Source organism: Notolabrus celidotus, chromosome 17 (genome assembly GCF_009762535.1).
Source record: "Notolabrus celidotus isolate fNotCel1 chromosome 17, fNotCel1.pri, whole genome shotgun sequence".
Classification (NCBI taxonomy): domain Eukaryota; kingdom Metazoa; phylum Chordata; class Actinopteri; order Labriformes; family Labridae; genus Notolabrus; species Notolabrus celidotus.
This window is the reverse complement of record NC_048288.1, coordinates 16,593,415-16,613,647: the sequence shown is the minus strand read 5'-3', so window position 1 is coordinate 16,613,647 and position 20,233 is coordinate 16,593,415. Positions and strand designations below refer to the sequence as shown.

Below are 20,233 nucleotides of genomic sequence, written 5' to 3'. Positions count from 1 at the left end.
CACACACACAAACACACACACACACTGCTTGAGTTCTCTGCTGTTTTTGCTCAATTGACGGTGAAAACTGGAAGCTTCCAGCTGCAGACCTCTGTGGTTACAACCCCCTCTGCCCTGTAGGGGGCATCAGAGCTGGTGAGGCTCAGAGGGAGACACCCATTGCTACTCTGGCTCACCTTACTGTAATGCCTATGAGATTGCACAGCTGGGATACAAACAAGTGTGCTGATTAAATGTTTTTGCAGACTTAATCACTATATTCAGTTCACATTTGAGTCAGACTTCCCATGCATCAGCAGAAAGTGCACTGACAGCATTGTAATTTTTCCTGGTTGGGGTGAAATAATAATTTTCATGTACTAATTATGATCTTTTGTCCTGAGAAAATTATTGTATTGCCCTATGAGGAATGCAAGCAGCGCTGTGTCACTTCACAAAGTTGACATACACAGACACGTGGTGTACTGAGATGTCGCTTTTTTGACAAGTTTTCCTGACACAGTAGAGCAAGATAAGCCTACAATCCTTGCACATTATCATTTTTATTCCTAGAGCGCTAGGAAGACAGAAGATTGAGTGGCTTTATTTCCACCCCAGCCTTGGTAATTCTCTATCTAGCAGATAGCACAAATGTTAAAATGGTGCTGGGCATCTCTATCAAAGGCAGCGCTAACTAGCCTTTCGTGTCTTCAGGATAACACAGGAACAGTGGCTTAGAGTCATTTCACAAGGGTGCCTGCCTGCACCGTATCTAAAATGAGGGTGGGGAGGATTGTGGGAGAACAATGAAAGAGCCATTTAACGGATTTGCTTCTTCATATATATCCACACTAATCTTTGGTACAGCCCTGATGAATAATTAGCTCTGGTACAAAAGCAGACATTTTATGGCTCCTGTGAGCAGTGGACTTGATTTCATTAGTTTGGCCTTTATTCACCGGAGTGAGTGAATCAGAGTGAAATGTACAGGTTCAAACCATTTGGCACAGAGTCAATGTAAGTATTCCTCTGTTTCTGATTGAAATGTCTGTCTATAGATTCATTTGTCTGAAGGAGGAAAATTATTAAACTTTTTTGTGCCATTTTGGGTTAAGGTTGAAAAATCTTTGAATTTCAATCAATCAGTTTTGATTCAAAACCAATCATTTTAAGTGAGCCATCAGATTCCACTCTGAGCAAGTGCATGGTAATAACTTGGCCAGGAGGATCCAAGACTAGCCTGAACTTTATCTATGAACTTTATCAAATCAAGAAAGTTTTCGTAGAGAGGGTGTATGCTTTCAGAGCAAATCTGGTAGACAGGAATTTTCTTATCTAAAGACTCTGCCTCCCATACTGTTTTTAGAGACTTTAGACACCCCAATCAGGCCTCCTCTGCAAGTCCAGTTGGAACTGGAGATGGAAGATTTCACAGAGATGATGATGGCCTCATCATAAAGGTCTTTTGAGGCGAGAAGGAGGATTCTAAATTCTGCCTTCTCTAGGGGACCAATGGAGAGATAGTCACATGTGAAATATGCATTTTTTTCCTGTTCTTGGCAGCACGCGTAGCAGTACTTTAGATTTCTAAAAACAGCCTAATAAGTAGCTATTAAATCTGTAGTCAAGATTCCTTCCACACAAGTTCCCAGGACTATCTGAATGGTTTTATCAGGTTGTGACCTTTAGTGTCAGATGTCAGCTAAACTGAACACTTACCAAAGTTTGTGCAAAAGCACGTAAGACAATGCTGACCACCAGCAACTCTAAAAATCAAATAAGGGAATGTAATTTGGAAGAGTGGACTCATGCTTATGAAAACGGACATTCTTCACGAGGGGTGTGGTGTACCAGTGACATTAAAGAACTCCACTCTACTATGGTCTGCATCACTTCAGTGACGTTTATTTTTTATCCATTTATGACATTGTTTTGAACTGGCTTTTCTAAAATCTGTTTGCGTGGAAGCTATGGTACGCTTAGGGAGAGATCTTGGTAGTGGCAAGTTAATCATCTGAAAGGTATGCAATTGCTAGAAATACAAGACAACTGAACCACTTGGACACTCAGAGAAACTATAGAAGTGATATCAAACGGGGACAGTTTTGATTTCTTGGTGCAATCTTGCTACACAAATCCCTAAACAACTCAAATGATGGCTGTCCCACTTACTCTTACAGGCCTTCAGATATAACAGTATCCACAACAGTTTACTGATGAGGAGAATCAATCAAGGGAGCTTGGCCACCCATTCAGAGATTCAGTCCAGTTTCCTATCACAGCTGCACAACAAGGCTTGATATTTTCAGCCCTGCTGCCCAAAATGACTAGGTGCAAGATGCCAGTGCTGATGTCATATCATCCAATGCATGTTGCACTGATTTTAGTCAGTCACTGGGGCTTTCTTGTTGGTGTCATATGGACCATTTAATTCCTTGGATTCATGTGCAAAAAACCGCAACCTTTGATATGAGCCTTACCAAATCCATCTTGGCAGTATTTCTTCTGTAAAAACAACAACTTCTCTAGCTGAGTGCATCAGGGACATCAATGCCGCACAAACCCTGAACTCACAAGTTCCATGTGGGATGAAAGATTCACTAGCAGACATACTTAAATGCATGTTTCTGTTCCACTGCATTAGAAAGTGGATTAGAGGTGCAGACCATGAACTTTTAAAAGACCTTTTTACCTACTAATCAAGCTGTTTTTCAGTTTCTCCTTCATGTCAACCCCTGTAAAAGACAGCTCCAGGCTGAAAGGTTATTGTGCACATGAATAGGGGCTAAAAGGCCCCCACAGTACACAAGCTGCTGTACCTGTTTCACAATGTCTGCTGCGGCTGTTGATAATTACCAGTCCAATGTTTGACGGGAATGTTTCGTACTCCCTTGACAAGGCTTGCTTGCACAAACGACACACCTTCAAACTCTGTGGATGTGTCGTAATGTTGTTGTTTTTTATTTGCAGGAATGTGAGCAGCATTATGCGTGTGTCACAGGAGGTAAGAAAAGCAGAAAAAAAGGGAGCTGAATGGAGTTTAATACAAAGCTGGGAGAAACAAACAGAAGCCAAAATAAGCTGGGCCATGGGAGACGATATGAAAAACAGAGGAGATTCTGAAAACTCCCTTCACGGCTGACTCTTGAGGGGCGGGTGGTGGTAGGGGAGGACGGGGGCTCAGTCAGATCAAGGTCTGGAGTAATTGCTACAAAGGCAGCAACTCTCCTCCGAGGCGTTTGGAGCGAGGTGAAACTAAGTGTGAACGGAATTAGCAGAGGGCTGAAGCGCCTCTGAAGTTTAGAGACGTTATGGTAATATGGAAAGAACAGCGAAAACCTGGAACATTTTCATGGGTATTCCTCATTCGAACGGAGGAGTGGGGAAACACAGGAGTAGAGGAGGAGGAGGAGGGGGGGGTACAGAGAATAGAACAAAAACATAAAGAAATAGCTTCATTAGATGTAGAAACATTTACAGTGACATTTAGTGAAGCAGGGACGTATGAATAAATATGCATAATGTTGCCGGGAAGCATCGAGAGCTTCTCAGGGGCAGAAGGAGGGTGAGAGTGATGGCTCCTGAATTAATGATGAGGGAGCCTACTGTCTGTCTCTGGATGTGGGTCTGTATGAGTGTCTGCACATGTGACAGCATTTAGCTACAAATGGATGCGGGTGTGTGTTGAACTTAGGGCACACACATATCCAACTCACTCTTGCAGCACCCCAATTTCCCATCATCACTGATGGAAATTACCCAATCCTCGATACCTAATCAAGCGAACATTTTTGGGAGGCACACAGATTTGCGATTGTCTCTGATGGTTAATTACATTTCTGGAAAGCCAGGGTGCAAACTGTCTGGCAAATTCCAATTTTTGGAGTAGATATTTTTTTTTCTTCTCGGGGTGGGTTAATGTTCTTTTCTCCGCATGTTTTTTTTTTCCACCCGTTGGGAGGCTGAGACGATGAATATTGTGCTGCTCATCATCAAACGCACAGGGAGAAGCCCCGGAGATCAGGGCAATGGAGGGGAGGAAGGGAGGGGAGGTGCAGAGCGGGAGGGAACTGTCAGGGAGAAATGCTATGTAGGTCAATGAAGAATTGCACTGGGATATTGCCTCCTCAGCTCACAGTCTGGGAAGCTGATTTGATTTCCGGTGAATCCATCCGACTTGAATTATGAGAGATTACTCTCCCTAAAATCACCTTGGTGACTGCAGTCGACACCCTCTGCTCTCAGGGGGATCCATACGAGTATATTGGCTAATATATATATACTTTAAGTCTATCCGAGTCCTTCGAAGAGAGCTTATTCAGTTTCTTCTGTATGTATGTAGCAGACAAGTTCATACTCTGTGCGCTATGTGGTGTGTGTATTAAGGAGAAAGGGATGGGCCACCTTAAAACAGCCTGTTGGAGGCTTGAATGTTGTACCTGTAAGCTCACTTGCTATAAAGAAGATAGACAGATTTGGTACCACTGCCTAAACCTTATACGTTATATATCAAACAAGTTTTTGATGCTGTTGTCTTGCACTTGATTTCACTACTGCCTAGAGACATGTGAGCGGCTGAACACTGGTGTATGTTTGGTTCGGTGTAAAACTAAAAAAGTGATTGGGTGCTAGTTTGGCCAAGTGGTTAAGTCGCATGCCCATATACAGAGGCTATAGTCCCCAATGCTGTTCTCTCCACTTTAAGGCATAAAAGGTCCAAAATATAACTTAAAAAAAGTTGATATAATGATGCCTTACATCAATATTGCACACAACCTTAAATATGAAGCAGTATTGTAAGAAAACATCCTGGTGGCACACAGTAACCTTGACATTGAATGCTTCCTCAAAACCTTCAATGTTTTCAGTTTCAGCTTTCTGAGAACTAAGGTTACAGGAAGATATTTTTTTCTAAATGCAAAACTCACCAGTGTGCAGTACCCACTTCCTCTTCTCAGTTGTGGACTTAAAAATGATCACACAAATCGAATGTAGTGACTCATTATGCCCAGCAAGAGGTCATTTTGAATTTTGTGGAATCAATACTTGTTTCCAAAGAGCCAATTGGAAGTTCAGGTAATTCTGCCGGTCCACATCAAAAGTAAGACATGATGAGTGAGAAACAGTCCTTCTCCAATTATGAAGTATGCTGCTCACGACATTCGAAACAAGAGATCTGTGAGAACTGTGGGTTGTAATCTTCTCAACATGTGCAACAGGAAAACACAAACAGTTATTGTAACTTCTGGTTAAAAGGACTTATCTTTCTCATAATTACGTGGGTAGGTCTTCATTGAGGGTTCAAAACGAGAGTGACCACATCAGCCTGATCTCTGCATTTATTAAACGTTGACTAATCACTAGAATAAAAAGTGGAACTGGATGATTACAATTCAACAAGCACTTTTCCTTAACTTCCCTTCAACAGAGAGCAGGACATCAGAAAAATTGAACCTAACTACCTAATGTTTATCAGCTCTTTTTTTATTTTGTGCACAGAGAAGTGTTCATGAATAATTCTCTTTGAGTTGTTTTTCTTCTGTTTTGCTTTGAGCACCGATGACCAGCCAACACAGTTGAAAGTAAGCATTTTGTAAGATAACTCTGAAGCACAGGCAATGGAACTTATACAGGCTTTTTGTTATGACTTTTAGACTGCATGTGTTAAAATCATAAAACATGGGGCACTGGTGGCCTAGCGGTCTAAGCGCCTTACATACAGAGGCTACAGTCGCCGGTTCAATTCCCGGCCGGTTGACCATCTCCTGTATGTCTTCCCCCACTCTCTACTTCCCACATTTCCTGTCTCTCTTCAGCTGTCCTATACAATAAAGGGAAAAAAGGCCAAAAAAATATAACTTTAAAATCATAAAACATAACAGCAGCTCTGTCAGTAAGGATTTGGCCTTGGAACAGAGGCTCACCGGTTCAAAACCTGCTACAGATTAAACTATGGATATTGGACCTTTAGTTAGGCCAACCATGTACAGCCCCATCCCTCTTGACATCTCTCCATTAGTGCATGTCTATGTGAGTGTGTTTCTGATGCATATGAATGTGTTGCATGTTCAGTAACAGAGTGTAAAAACATATTTTTTGTGAGGTGTTTCTTCTTACCCTCTTATCATTCAACCTGTTTTCTTTGAGGCTGACTCAGTCTAGTCCTCCTTTTCTGAACCACTCCCACACACTGTTTATGTACTCACTGCCCTTTACACTGACTGGCGAGTACATTGGAAACAAAGGATCTATGCTCCCGTCCCGTTGTTTTTAGTAGCTTGTATTCCTCTCTCAACTGCTGGATCATCACTTTCCATGGATAGAGAAGTATTCTTCTGATTTCAATGCCTATTTTCTTTCCCAAATAAAAAAACCCTGGTAGAATAAAGGCCCTCCCTGCCCTCTGTGCTTTGTTCAGTTAGTAATTGCAGCAACAGGTGGTAAACCTAGCTGCCCCTCTGGCCCTCACGGGTAGGTTTAAGACACTCACAACAGGGTTGGAAACGGAGCCAGGAGCGGCAGCACAATGAGCACAAAGCTCAGTGTCATAGTAATTAAGAGGAGGAAATCCTGACAAAGGCAGCAGGGCCTGTGATGGTAAAGATTAGCTGAAACAGTGAGATGGGTTACTGAGGAACATGAGATGCTGGCCTTTGTACATGAGTGTGTGTGTGTGTGTGTGTTGCTCAAGGGGTAGGAGGTACCCTATTAGTGTTGCTGCTGGAGCTTGGGTGACTAAACTGGGACACTTGTGCTTGTTTTTATGCTGATTTATATGTACATATTTTCCATTTTCTTTTTTTATGTGACTATTGTAACACCTTTGTTTGTGTCTTGTGTATTTTTGTCTCTAGTCACAAGGCCCGACTGTTGTCATGAGGCTGCTGTATCATGTGCCAGGACTGGTGGTTTAGTCTTGGATTGTTTACAAAGGCTTTTGACAGAAGACAGGATGTGACTTCAGAGGCAGAGACTGAGATCACAGAGAAAAACAGCTGACGTGTGAGTCAGAAGCAACGTGGACAGGAAGCAGGAGTTGAACTAGAATATCTCATTTCCATAAAACAAGCATCACAAGACCCACGGTCAAAATCAGCAGAAAGGGATTGATTCCAGGACAGCGGAACAACTGAGGGGGATTTTTTCATATCTAAGGCTTTTTCGTGTTGCACAAGACCTTGTGACGCAAACAATATTTACTCCCGACAAGTTAAATAGACGTAGCTAAACATCCAGCTCCTTTCTGGATGCCGTCCCTCAGGTTATTGTTCTGATTTATCATCTAAGTCCAGTAGTTGTAGATGTAATACAAAAGAAGTCTTTGGTCACTGCTGGAAAAATGTTGAAGGTTTGAAAGCCTTGCAATGTTGATTTGTAGATGTTGATTAACCGTCCATGTTTAAACCAGATTTAACTGGATATGAGGCTTTTGCCATGAGATTTGTGGCACATTGACACACTCTAAAAGGCGATTTTCAAGTCACGGTGCTACAAGACGGACTCCACTAACAGGGCATCACAGCCTCCATTGAAAAAGATTTAAAGTCGATCCCCCAACCTTAATAATTCAAGCCCATCACTTTGTACTGTCGGCCAAAGAGCTTATTCATCGTTGCGTTTCTGTCAGGCGTCAGTCAGCTATGTCAGCATCTAGGGGTCTTTCTACCTTTGTAGTTAGAGCTTCACAGCTGATGTGCCTGAGCATGCACACGTCTTACTTTTTCCTTTTCTGTGGGGAAAGTTGAAAAATGCTCCCTGTACGATGTTATAGATGTCTTTGAACCATTTTGCTCACATCACACAGCCCTTAAATGGGCCAGATTTATGATTTTGTATGAAAAATAAATCATGTTGAATAATTTCAACGACGATTGGAAAAGTACTTTGGAGAAATGCCGTCTTAGAAAGTGTTTCTGTTCTCCTTTCACCCCTAACATGAACTATTTATCAAAATTATAAAATCACAAATATGTTTTCAAACACATTGGCTACAGTTGAAATCTGGTTTTCGACCTACAGACTTGGTTTCGCTCTACTTTCACCTGAAGTTTAACATGTAATCCCCAGTTAGTGCTCACTGGGATCACTTGCAGTGGCACTCGGGTGCAATTTATTGATAAACCAATGCAGAACTGTCATCTAGAGACCAAAACCAAACAGCCCTGACCATTTTGCAAAGTTTACAGCACTTAACTTACTGTTTATGTATCAATACTAATTGCTAAATTCAACCAGATCAGTGTTCGGTCCGTCTCCACTCCTTCACTAAACTGGAGCTTAGAGTTTTCAATTCTAGTCTATTGGGTCGCTTCCACTGGCTTCGCTCTGTTGCGTTCCAGCTCAGTTTCAAATTTTCAGAATAAAACACTTTCATATTCTTGGCGAACCATCTTAATGACCAGGGCCAAACCTGGAGTTAGAGGTTTCCAGAGGCCAAAAAGACAACATGGAGGCGGAAAACCGTTGATTCAGTAATTAAAACCTTGGTGTCATGACTCCAGATGTCCAGTGGTCTTGGTTTGTGCTGCGTTCTGAAATTGCAGCCAGTAGGTGTTAATGGATGAGAGAGTACCGAACTGGACCGCAGCTGAGCAGAGACAGAGGGGACACAGATCTGGTAGATGTCTGGCGTCAGTGAGCTTCATTTTAGAAGTCTAAATAACTCTGTATATCGTCTGCAAAACAGTGCAAAATGACATTACAGGGATAACTACAATAAATAAGACAGTAAAGATTCGACATGCTCTGTTTTTACCATATTTTCATAACAGAGACAATGAAAATGAAATAAAAGTTATAACAAACCAGAACTACCCTACTCCTAACCTTGGATTAGAAACAGCAGTCTTACCTTCTGAGTACCCTTAAAGATGTTACTGTGCCTTCAGCAGATGTGTGCAGTGCTGTGAGGCTTCATCTCTTCTTCCTGCCAGCTCATGGTGACCCCTGAAGTCCTCTCCGTCAATATCTGGAGTTGTTATCCCAACTGCAGAGTGCGGCCATCACTGCAGGAACAAACTAACTCCATTTCACCATGTCAGAGTGCAGCCCTGAGAGAAACCAACCTGTCCACTGAGACAAATCGAGACGGACAGCGGGAGAAAGAGATACAGCAGGACAGAGACGGAGAGCAGGGAGAGGCAGGCAGAGACAAATAGATGCAGGATGAGAAAAGGGGAGAAATATTTGAAGTCAGATGCAAGTGAATGAAAAATGAATGAACAACAGGGGGGGGATTGGATGCAGAGAGAAAGATGGAGGGGGAAATTGTGCTCAGCAGAGATGGAGAAATAGAAAGAGTGGAAGGGAGAAACAGAGAGGTTTAGAGTTGAATGCAGACAGAAAGAGAGGGAGGAAGAAATGGAGGCTGACAGGGATAAAGAAAAATGTAATTGGATGCAGACAGAGACACAGAGCAGGGGAGTCAAGTACAGAGAAGGAATAACAGGACTCTACTGTAATCACATTTTCAATACTATTACAAATACTTGCTGCAGAATACTGAAGGTTATTTAAATCTAGCATGCGAAACATATTAAAGTTAACACCGGACATGCAATATTTTCTTGTTGTAAACATCACACTGTGTATTCCACAGTGGAGTTCTGATGTGCCTTCTGAAACCCTACTACCACCACTACTCACCTTGTCTTAGTATTTAAGGAGTGCCTATGTGACCGAGGCTGTATGGAATCATGTTGAGAGGCAAATTGTCTCAATTTGAAAACTTCTGAAACAAGAAGTGAGTTTTCTGTTCAGGCAAAGGCATGATCATTTCCCAAAACCTGTCCAAATAGTTTGGTTGGCTTAACCTGCAACACAAAAGGAAGTGACTTAGTCAGGGTAAGAAAAAGCACAATGGGCCTCATTCACTAATAAATGCGTAGAAATGTTCTTACTCTGTGAATAAAATAAGTGCTTATGCAAAATCATCGTCGGATTCATGACACGTGCGTACCAGCCAATTTTGTTCTCACCACCTTGCCTATATTAGTGAATCAAAATCATTCTAAATCGACAGGCACGTGCCTGCAACCTGCAATCAGCATACCACCACGCCGCAATTCATCCATAAAAGGACATCTGTTCGGCGCATCAGGACGCTGAATTTCATCTCGGCAGAGAGAGAGGTGATTGTTGCGGAGGTTGAGACAAGAAATCCAACACTTTTCCGAAACGTGTCAGCAGGAGTCACCATGACAAAAGGAAAAAGAAGACTGGGTTTCTTAATAAGGCTGTTAATGCTGTGTCTCCTGAGGTTCGCACCGTGGCTCAGGTTAAGAAAAAAAGGTTTGATATTTAAGTAAATGCAAAAAAACATAAAATAAAAGACTAGCAGAACAAAAAAGAAGGAAGGAAACTGGAGGAGGACAAGGGCCACCTGATCTGACAGCTCAGGATTAAAGAACGGCTGCGATTATTGGAGACACCTCCATATCAGGAATATGTTCCCAAAATGAGGGATAAAGCGATGATATTGAACCATCGAAAACCTTGAAACTGGAAAATGTGATGAGTTTTATGCTATTTTCTTTGCCAGATGGCTATATGACAGTCATCTGGCTTTTTTCTTTTACTGAAAGTAGTTTAAATATGTCATGCCTTTAGTTAAAAGAGTATGTGTTTACATTTTCTGAGAAAGTTAGTTGTCATCATTTGTGCGTACGCATGGTCTGAGGAAGTTCTATTTTTGTTTGCAGTGTAAGAACAAATTCAAGTAAGAATATATTGATGAATCCCAGATTTGTGCTTCAAACGTGCGTACACACAGTTTAAGCATGTATTCGTGTGTACACACTGTTAGTGAATGAGGCCCATTGTCTTTAGTTGAAAATACTGTATGTTCTCTTTAGTATCAAATTTACAATCCACAATTTTGTACCAATCTTTAAAATTAGATTATTTCACATTTAAAAACTGGTTTTATTAACAATATAGAGCAATTCTTACTTATGTCTTTGTTTTGGGAATAAAATTAATACAATAAAATGCACTTCATGATCTTGACTTTAACACTTACCATTCAAATAATGCTGCCCTGCCACACCAGCGTGGATTGAAACCAAGTAAGTGCTGTAGCTGACCTCTTCTATGTAGTTTTATCCACAGGTCCGTGATGATTGATACGCCGCTGACAACAGTCCTATTAGCTGCACATTAGCTGCTGGTAGCTCAAACTTGTAGTACTTCAAAGATATTTTAACTCTGTTTGACACAAAGTGCACATTACTTTTGACTTGTCCACTGAGCGGTCCATCTGGGAGGTTTTTAGAAGTGAAATGTGCCATTCAAAAGTGCAGTGGTGCCATCATTATCCATCACGGTAGCGGCAGGAGACAGAAGGGCGCTGAGGGGGCTACACTATGGTGAGCAAAAAGGGACAAAATACCAAAGGATAAAACAAAAAAGGCAATTTCACAACATGTTAATGCTGACAGCACTAGTTGACCCTATACTACATGAAGAGGAAAGTATAGTAGGCAAATGCAGTCACATGACATATGTAAAATGACTAAGTCTGTTTGAATAAGTCAACTTATCCTTGCGCAGCTCTCAAACCCAGGTCTCCAACTCTAATTTTCTAAATATATGCTTTCAGCAAGTTTGAAGATTGTACTGCCTGATAAGAAGAAAAGACATAATTTGTGAGTACATTATTCTACATGATGTTGAAGTTACTAATTCATGTGTGTGTCAGGGCAAAGTTTGAGCCAGCATTTTAGGATTGAGAAATCATGATTTATTCCCTCAGTTAATCCTTAAATTTGTAGTGAGGATCTACATGTTTGATTGTAATCTCCATATTCTTTGCAAGTGTTGACGTGCTCTATACATAGAACGAATATATAGTGAGACAGAGAGATGTATTTGGCAGAGATAAAAACAGAAGTAGGCAGTGAGAAACTTGGGAATTTAGAAACTTTCAGCTGGAGCTCCAGAAGTTCTGCAGATTTTGCAGCGTTGAAACAGAGATGGATTTTATCTGAGAGAAAGCCACCCTGGTCCCCTGTGAACATCAGAATTCCAAGCGAGTCTTGAAAGGTTTATGTTTGTATGTGAAGGCCTTGTGGCATGACTGTCACAATTGTAGGAAAGTAGAGGACTCAAAAATGCAGATACAAACAAAGAATTTAATAACAAAAACTTACTGCGAACAAGGCAAACACAGGCACAGGGAAACAAGAGGTACATGCAGGAGGGTTTGACATACAGTACAATGATCTCACAAGAGACAGGGGAAACAGAGGAACTAAATACACAGAGTAATTAACACAGGTGTGGAGCACAGGACACAGGTGAAACTGATGAGGGTAATCAACAAGGAGGGATACACAAGGGCAGAAAGTAACTAACCTGGAAACACAGAGGATTCAGAACAACAAAACAGAGTACACAAGACAAGACTAAGAAACACCAGAAAGTACAAAAAGAGACATGGACCACAGAACACACAAGGGACACATAGGATAACCGATACCGAATAAACAGGAAAACCAAGGCATGAAACACAAGCAAAAAACTAGACTGAACATCAACTCATGACACCTTGAACACATGTGATACTGGTGCAATATCAATCCACTTTGGGCTTTTCACTTTTTGATTATTAAGAAAGCAACATGGCCATTGCCTGCTTGTAAAATATAGTTTGGCAGTTTGAATCCTCACTTCTTCTTTTTTTTTTAAAGCAGATCAAATATACTTTCATATGAATATAATCAAAACAAACACTCTCATACATAAAGAGATGCACAAAGCCACACCACTCGGTTTTGATTCGCAATAAAGACTTGTGATATCATCCTTCTAGAGGAAGCCAGGCCTGCTTTTTGGACAGCGGACAAAGCGACAGCTCACCACGGTTCCTCTGGTCGCATTTTATGGTTAATTACAAAGCGTTTGATGAGAGTGGCTGTTTTTTTTTAAAGGCCAAATGGATTTGATGGCGAAGCTGCGGTGTTCACAGGCTAGACATATGGCTGGGTGCAATCACCACAAGATTTCAGCAAACGCTCTAAAAACGAGGGCCTGGCACGGGAAGACGATGACACAAACTACACACTTGTTCCTAACACATTGCATTCTTGTTAACTGTTGCATTAATATGGAGTCCGACACAATAATTTCAGGCTCTGTTGGTTTTTCGAATGCACCCCCCTGCTGCTGATATGAATCACTTCCCAGACTATGAGCTACTATTTTGTGCCTGTTTTGCAATAGTGTCTCAGTTCAGCCGTTGGTTTATCAGCTCCCCTGTTTCTGCAAGACTAACAGTCAGAGCAGCAGCAGCAGCAGCAGCAGCAGCAGCAGCAGCAGCAGCAGCAGCAGCAGCAGCAGCAGCAGGCTGACATGGTCGTGTTGCTGACCTGCTTTGACCCCATTTTGTTTCACTGCCAGCATCGGATGTAACGGTATGCCTCTGTCTGTTTTATCTGTGGTTCTCCAACTCTGCCACCTTCACAGATTCACAGCTGGCCCTTGACGCACACACAAACACACACTCATACATACACCTAGCATGACACACATGTATAGAGGTTATCTTGCCTTCACATGGTGGTTGCAATCAGTGTCACCTCACATAGCGTGGAGCAAATCCAACAGCTCCCCAAATGAGGCCTTCAAAATGAAGTGCTCATCTCGGCCTCATGGTTTTCCTTGTCTGCTCTTTTCCCATTACGCCGCCCCCATCATCCTGTCAAGCCGAGGAAGTGGGCCTAAGCAGACACTTAATTTGTCTTGTTTTGTCATTAGCTATGAGCCACAGAGCAACTCACAAATACATGCCCCCCCCTGTATTGATTTTATGTCAGCCACTGCGTAGTGATGCACGAATCTGCTGCACTTGTTTTGTTTCATATAAACTAATGGGACATCTCATTGAAATTTGTGTCCGTCATTGACAACATGGTATTTGATTTAGTGTTCCATCACTGTCTTGAAAGTCAACACATATGACAGGCATGTTGTCTGAATGATTAACTAATGGTCTGATGTCCACAGCTTCTCATCACACACACGTCTTGACTGTAAAAACAAAAAACATGTTTTTTCAGTATGGTCAGAAAATGACCATGGTTTGTTTACACCAAATTATGCAAGGGCGGCACTTAATATGTCAAAATTACTTCTCTACACCAAAGACAAAGTGCCATTGAAAAGTCAATAACAAACCCTTTTTGTGCTGAGAACAAAAATCATTTAAAGAGTCAGATGAAGTGAAAATAGAGCTAGAAAGTCCACTCTGAGTGGCGGTTGGGTGGGTTGATGGGTCACACAAACACAGGACTTTCAGCCAAGAGAACTGAGTTTGAATTTTCTGACTTATTATTTTACTAGGGTGTGTAAAATGCTTGAATCTGGTAGGTCAAGACCACATTACAAGATTTATTGTGGGTAAATAATCAGAGTTACTATAATGTTACCTTCGATGGAAATGTTTCATCATGTTTGAGCTTGTCTATTAATTGAACTGTTAAGATTGATGTTAATTTGTTCCGTAAGGAGGCTGATGTCACCATGAAAGCATCATCGTTAAATCAATATTTTGTGTCAACTTGCCCATAAATAAGTTGGTATATAAGTTTAACCCATACCCAGAGGAAAATGTTACTGCTCAAGGCTTTCTCTTCTAAGTCTCTGGAGACAAAATTGAGATTCTCACTTCAGCCTCATTCAAGTTTCAAATTGTTCTCATTAGTTTCTCCTAAAATTCACTAGGAGAAATAGTTGAGACCATGACATGAGTCTTATTGAGACTTAAATGAGAGATCTCATTAATGGCTAATTTTCTTTTTTAAAATTATATTTTTTTCCTTTTTGCCTTTATTTGACAGGACAGCTGAAGAGAGACAGGAGATGTGGGGAGTAGTGAGCGGGGGAAGACATGCAGGAAATGGTCGATCGGCCGGGAATCAAACCGGCGACCCCTGCGACGAGGACTGTAGCCTCTGTATGTGGGGTGCCTAGACCACTAGTCCACCAGCGCCCAAAAGAATCCACCCCTTTAATTGTAATAATCTGGCTAAATCTGGTCAGCCCTTTTGCGGCCCATATTTTAAATAAATGGTCTGTCATACCTGGTATGAAATCTCTATCTTCTATCTAAGTTGTTTTGTTCCAAACAGACTTGTAAAGGAAGGACCATATTGTGAAGTCAAAGAAGAGATCATTTCACATCTAAATAGCTGATCTTTCAAGTGGTTCAAATGTTTTAATGAGAATTGTAAGTTTGTGGACAATCACATTGAAATGTTAATTTTGCAGGGCACTATAAATGTTCATGAAAAGATGAGCTCAGGCTCTTTCTTTGCTCCATCTGAGCTCAACTTGAGACACAAAAACTGAGTCTGACAAAAACAAATGGATGAGGTTAGATTGAGACAATTGAGAGAGCTCCCTGATTTCTCCACCTGAGCTCAAAAGGAGTCACAACACTTGAGAAATACCTGAGAATCATTTCAGATTTTGACCAGATCTCCTTTTGAACTGAAAGGGAGACTAAGCTGAGACTTTTCACAACTTTTTTTTCTGGAGGCAAGAATGAGAAACAGGAGACATAAGCTATAGTCTCATTTTGCTTTCAAACAGATCTCATTGTTGTCTAGGAGACATAAATTAAACACTTTTGAGATCTCCTCTCTAAATTTATTTTCCTATGGGTAGACTGTATAAATAATGGACGTAGTATCCATGACGTCACCCATCTGTTTCTGAAGCGCTGTTTTGAAGCCAATCGTTGTCAGGAGCCATATTGCTGCTGTCGAGCTAGTGTGAGGTAAAGAGGCGGGCTTTGAGCCTCCAAGCCAACAGCTACAGTGTTCCCACCATGTCAGTCAAGTCAGCTGTGCCTCTCATAATGGAAAACTTGTAATCTTAATTTTTTCGAAATTGCAGCGTCATGAAAATATTCACCCCCCTAACAGTGTGTGCCGATGGAGAAATTAGATATTCAGACTCTCCTTGTTTTTTGGTACCAGGCTGTAAACATGTTTATTTCTACTGTAAAAATTGGCTTTTTTTGAATTGGTGTGTAAGTGGTTTCCAGTATTTCCAGAGCCAGCCTCAAGCGGACACTCCAGAAACTGCACTTTTTAACACCTCTGCATTGGCTTAAATTCTTGCTGCTGAACGTTGCCGCTTGGTTAAAACCCTGCAAGTGAAACTAAACACCCTCTGCGTCACGCCAGGATCTTGCTCATCCTGTTAGAATTCTCATTTGCGTAACCACCCACAATACATAGTTCTATTCCTGGTTTTGTTTTTTTAATCTTTTCCTTTTTTGATTGATCATGCCTTTGGTTATCTTGTTAATCATTACTGGGGTTTTGGTCTGCGTATTTCAGTTACTTACCCTATGTTTCATCTCATGTGTTCTTGTATTCCTTGTGTGTTTATTTCTCCGGTGTTTCCTGTTTTATTTTGGATTACTTGTTCCTTCTGTGAATGGTTTAGTTTTACTTCCTGCTCTCATGTTTCCCTCCAGTTTGACTGCACTCATTATTAAACCTTTTTTGTCTCCAATTTGGGTTCCATCATCTTCTGTTTTTGCCTAATTGTGACAGAAATGATAACATATTCAGTTACACTCCTTCTTTCTCAGGGTGCTCGTTATCCATAATCCATAGATAAATGATATTCTTCAAAGACAAGGACACTTATCCCTGTATCTAAATATAACCTTACAATCAACAAGACAAACAATGCTGTGACAAGCACAAAAACATCATGGGACGATACTGGGGATCATGAGAAACTCAAGTACGTTCTATTTCATTAAGAAAGCCCTATAAATAACTCTTAATTTAGTTCCACTAAAAGTTAACTTTGGCTTTATTTACAACAAGGCCTGTCAAAATGGATGGACTTTCTGTTATGCTGTGCTGGGCTCTGACACAGTGACTGAATGCTTTGTTGTGAACCAGAAGAACACGAGTATCTTTCTTCTGTGACTCGTGCAAACACATTTTTTAAAATTGATTTTATGTGACAGCTGGCTATCGGGAGCAAAAACGAAGTGTTTTTGTTGAGACCAGTTATTATTCATCTTCACATTTATTATTTGTTGTTGCCCAAATCACTGACTTTTTGACCTTTGGTATAAATAAGCTTATTAGGCAGTTAGTCCGTGCAGTTTGTGTTATTGCTGCTTCTTCAGCTTTCCAGTCTTTGGTCCTGTTTTTGTTGCTGGGAACATTTTAAAGCGTGCAGAATGGAAAGATGTATTTGTTCATGTGAGGCCATTTATCTTTATGACAAATAATGTTACTGTTGTAAGAATTACATATTGCACTATGTTTGACAGCATATCTGTAGATTCTGACTAAATGAATGGAAGTGATTTGCCATGCATGACTGTATGCATAGTTGCACAACAATGTATAGCTGGGTTTAGTGATGTGTGGCTTTTGATAAAGCTTTTAAGTGATGCTTTTAAAATAACAATCATTCCTCAGTTCATAGAAGCGAACAAACACATAGTTTGCTAGATTGGGGTGGGCCCTCTCAATAAAACACCAGTATCTATTTATAGAATGGTACAGCTCACATCTCAGTTCATGCATGCATGCCTGCGTTTATTAATTAATTTGATTGTTTATTCATTTTTCTGCATTTATGCACCACAAGGCACAATTATCAGCCTGCAAAAAGTCTCACCTGCAAAAAAAAAAAGCACTCACTCAGACCATGAAATATCTCAATGTGGTAAAAAAAACAAAATCAAGAATGTGACTTCTTTTATGCAACATCTGGTCTTCTGCAGAAAACTTGTCAGGACTTGCATATCAAATCTTACAGATTAGGATACTTTCAATAAAGACATGCACTACGGCCAAAAGAAGGTTTGCACCCATCCTTTTGGACTGGTTCTGCTTTTTCAATATTTGTGTATTTTCCTCTGTTCTAATGTTGAGATATTTGTGTTAAAGACCAATAACCTCTCCAAATAACCCCAGGAGGAGTTTCTGACTAGACTGAGACAGATTCATCTGGAGGGTCTTGGTATGCTTGTTTTGTTTTTGTCTACACCCAATGTGGCTGCTATAGTCAGACCTACCAAAATGAATCACATCAATGGGAAAAGCAAAGCCATGGAGGAGTTAGAAAGTCATGAAGTTGAGCTTGTTTATGTGATATATTCAATGATCAAAACCCTCCATTCAGTTAGAAGTAGAGCTGGGCGATATTTAAGAAGATGTTATCACTGTAACATTTTCATGTCAGTCGATCGATAATTACCATGATAAATATCAAATCATTATTTCATTTAAATTTGAAGGCAGATTTTTGCCCCTGAGTGAAAGTTGAAGATGGTTTGTTAGCTTGTATCTGGATTTAGTTCTCTGATAGGCTTCCTGAATCCCTTCATTTTGTCATGATAATTCATAACCAATTCATGATGGGTGAGCTCAGGTACACAACGAAACATCTAAGAGGCTGAATAGTCGTTATAACAGCAGCAGGTAGACGACAATACGGACGAGTCTCCTTGCAGAGGACCATGAACACTGATAAATACAGTACAAAGCTCTTAACCAAGACCTCTCCTGACAATGTCCCAGAGCCCACTCAGACCTCGGTCAAAATCTTTTAAGAGACCAGCAGCTCTCTCCACATTTAGCAGGTCAAGGTAATCCTCCAGCCAAGAGTCCTTCACGAAGCATACTGGCTTTCGCTCCTTCCAGTTAATAAGAATCAGTCTTTTAACCGAAAGGCACCCAAAGGCCAATTTGATTTAAATTTACAAATGTCTTTAAGCCCACCTACCTCTTACTCTGCGACATGATTGGCTGTTCAATGCCGTCGTCTCATACTGTTTAAAGTTGGGTGGCAACTAGCGTTTTAGACACATTAGCGCCCCCTCCCTTTCCAGTGGTTGGGGGGGGGGGGGGGGGGGGGGGGGGGGGGTGTAACTACAGGTTTAAATGTATCACATTTTTCACAATAATCTTCGTTATGGCCCAGCCCTAGTTAGAAGATATGGAAAGTGAAATAAGGCAGATGATTTCAAACACGGAAAAAAAGTCAAGACTGTAAGAGAAGCCAGCTCCATGAGGAAAGCTTGCGAGAACTCAGCTCACCTGCAAGAGCTCTAACATCTGCCCCTCCCCCTCACACACCTATTTCTCACTGCAAATCAGGTTTAATCGCCAAAGAACGTCACCCACACATATGCTCTTTTAGGCAAAACCAGATCCTTGCAGGCAGCTTTCCAGGACCTTGAAGGCTCTTACAGTGGCAGATTGAGTCTATGGTTTTGGAACTACATCTTCAAAAATCATACTTAATTGTAGTTCTCTGAAGAAATCATGTTCTGTGCCATTCCTCTGGCCAAGTGTCCTCCCAAGAAAAATGACAGCATCATATGTCAGTGTTCAAGCAGCAGAGTCATCTAACAAGCAGCAGCCCCATGATAAAAGCAGGAAAAGAAGAAATGTGACATTTTTATGGAGGGATCCAAGACTTTGTTGTGGGTTGGGGTTTAATGGGTGGGTCAAAAAAATATCTCTGAGACAGCTTCAGTTCATACAAGCCACAACCTCCGGTCTTAAAATATGGAGCCCATGCAGAAGTGCTAAAAGCTGCAAGGGGTGATTTTTTTTTTATAAAAGTATTTCAGAAGGTATTAAACTTACAAGTTTTGCCCAAATAAGGACATGGCTGACTATATCGACAGGCGGGCACCCTGTAGCTGTTAGCCAAAAGGCTCGACAGAAGTTACGTTGGGTTCAGCATTTCCAATATGGCACCCATCAACGATTGGCTTCAGAACAGTGCTCAGGAACAGATGGGTGACGTCACGGATACTACTTTTTATACAGTCTATGGTTTCATATACATGAGAAGCAAAGACTATCCTTTTCTAACCATAACTATTTGGTTAATAAGGTATCCATGAAGAAAAAGCTAATGCTGAAACCCAACCACTGTCAAAGGTAAGGGTCGTGCCTTTCAGTATCTTAGTATGTAGTACACCAAAACCATGATCCTCCCTGTTTCAAAAGCAGATTTCTTCTGTTTTCTTGTTGATTGAGAAAATGCATCCCGTCTTTTTCTAGAGGAGGTACAAGAAACACGTTTTAATATTACATTGGGAGGACTTGATGCTTTGGTTATGTAGTGTAGGTCATTGTGTATGTAGAGTCATGTGATCAGTGTATTTCCAATGACAGTCACAATTCAAGTGTTCTTGTTTGTCTGAGACATAAAGCATCACATGTCAAAGCCGAGTTGTAGCAGACACGCTAATGCA

The 20,233-nt window shown here is 41.0% G+C and overlaps 1 protein-coding gene across 1 annotated transcript in view; it reads right to left on the bottom strand.

The window, feature by feature from the left end:
• Nucleotides 1–12,394, bottom strand: part of nrp1a (neuropilin 1a) — an 86,811-nt gene extending 74,417 nt beyond the window's left edge. Inside the window, exons 1-4 of the mRNA XM_034706677.1 lie at nt 12,129–12,394; nt 11,000–11,340; nt 9,625–9,791; nt 8,831–9,346 (exon numbers count right to left, since the gene is read on the bottom strand). The gene's annotated coding sequence lies outside the window, so the exon portion shown is untranslated. The remainder of the gene's footprint in view (nt 1–8,830; nt 9,347–9,624; nt 9,792–10,999; nt 11,341–12,128) is intronic.
• Nucleotides 12,395–20,233: the final 7,839 nt, after the last annotated feature.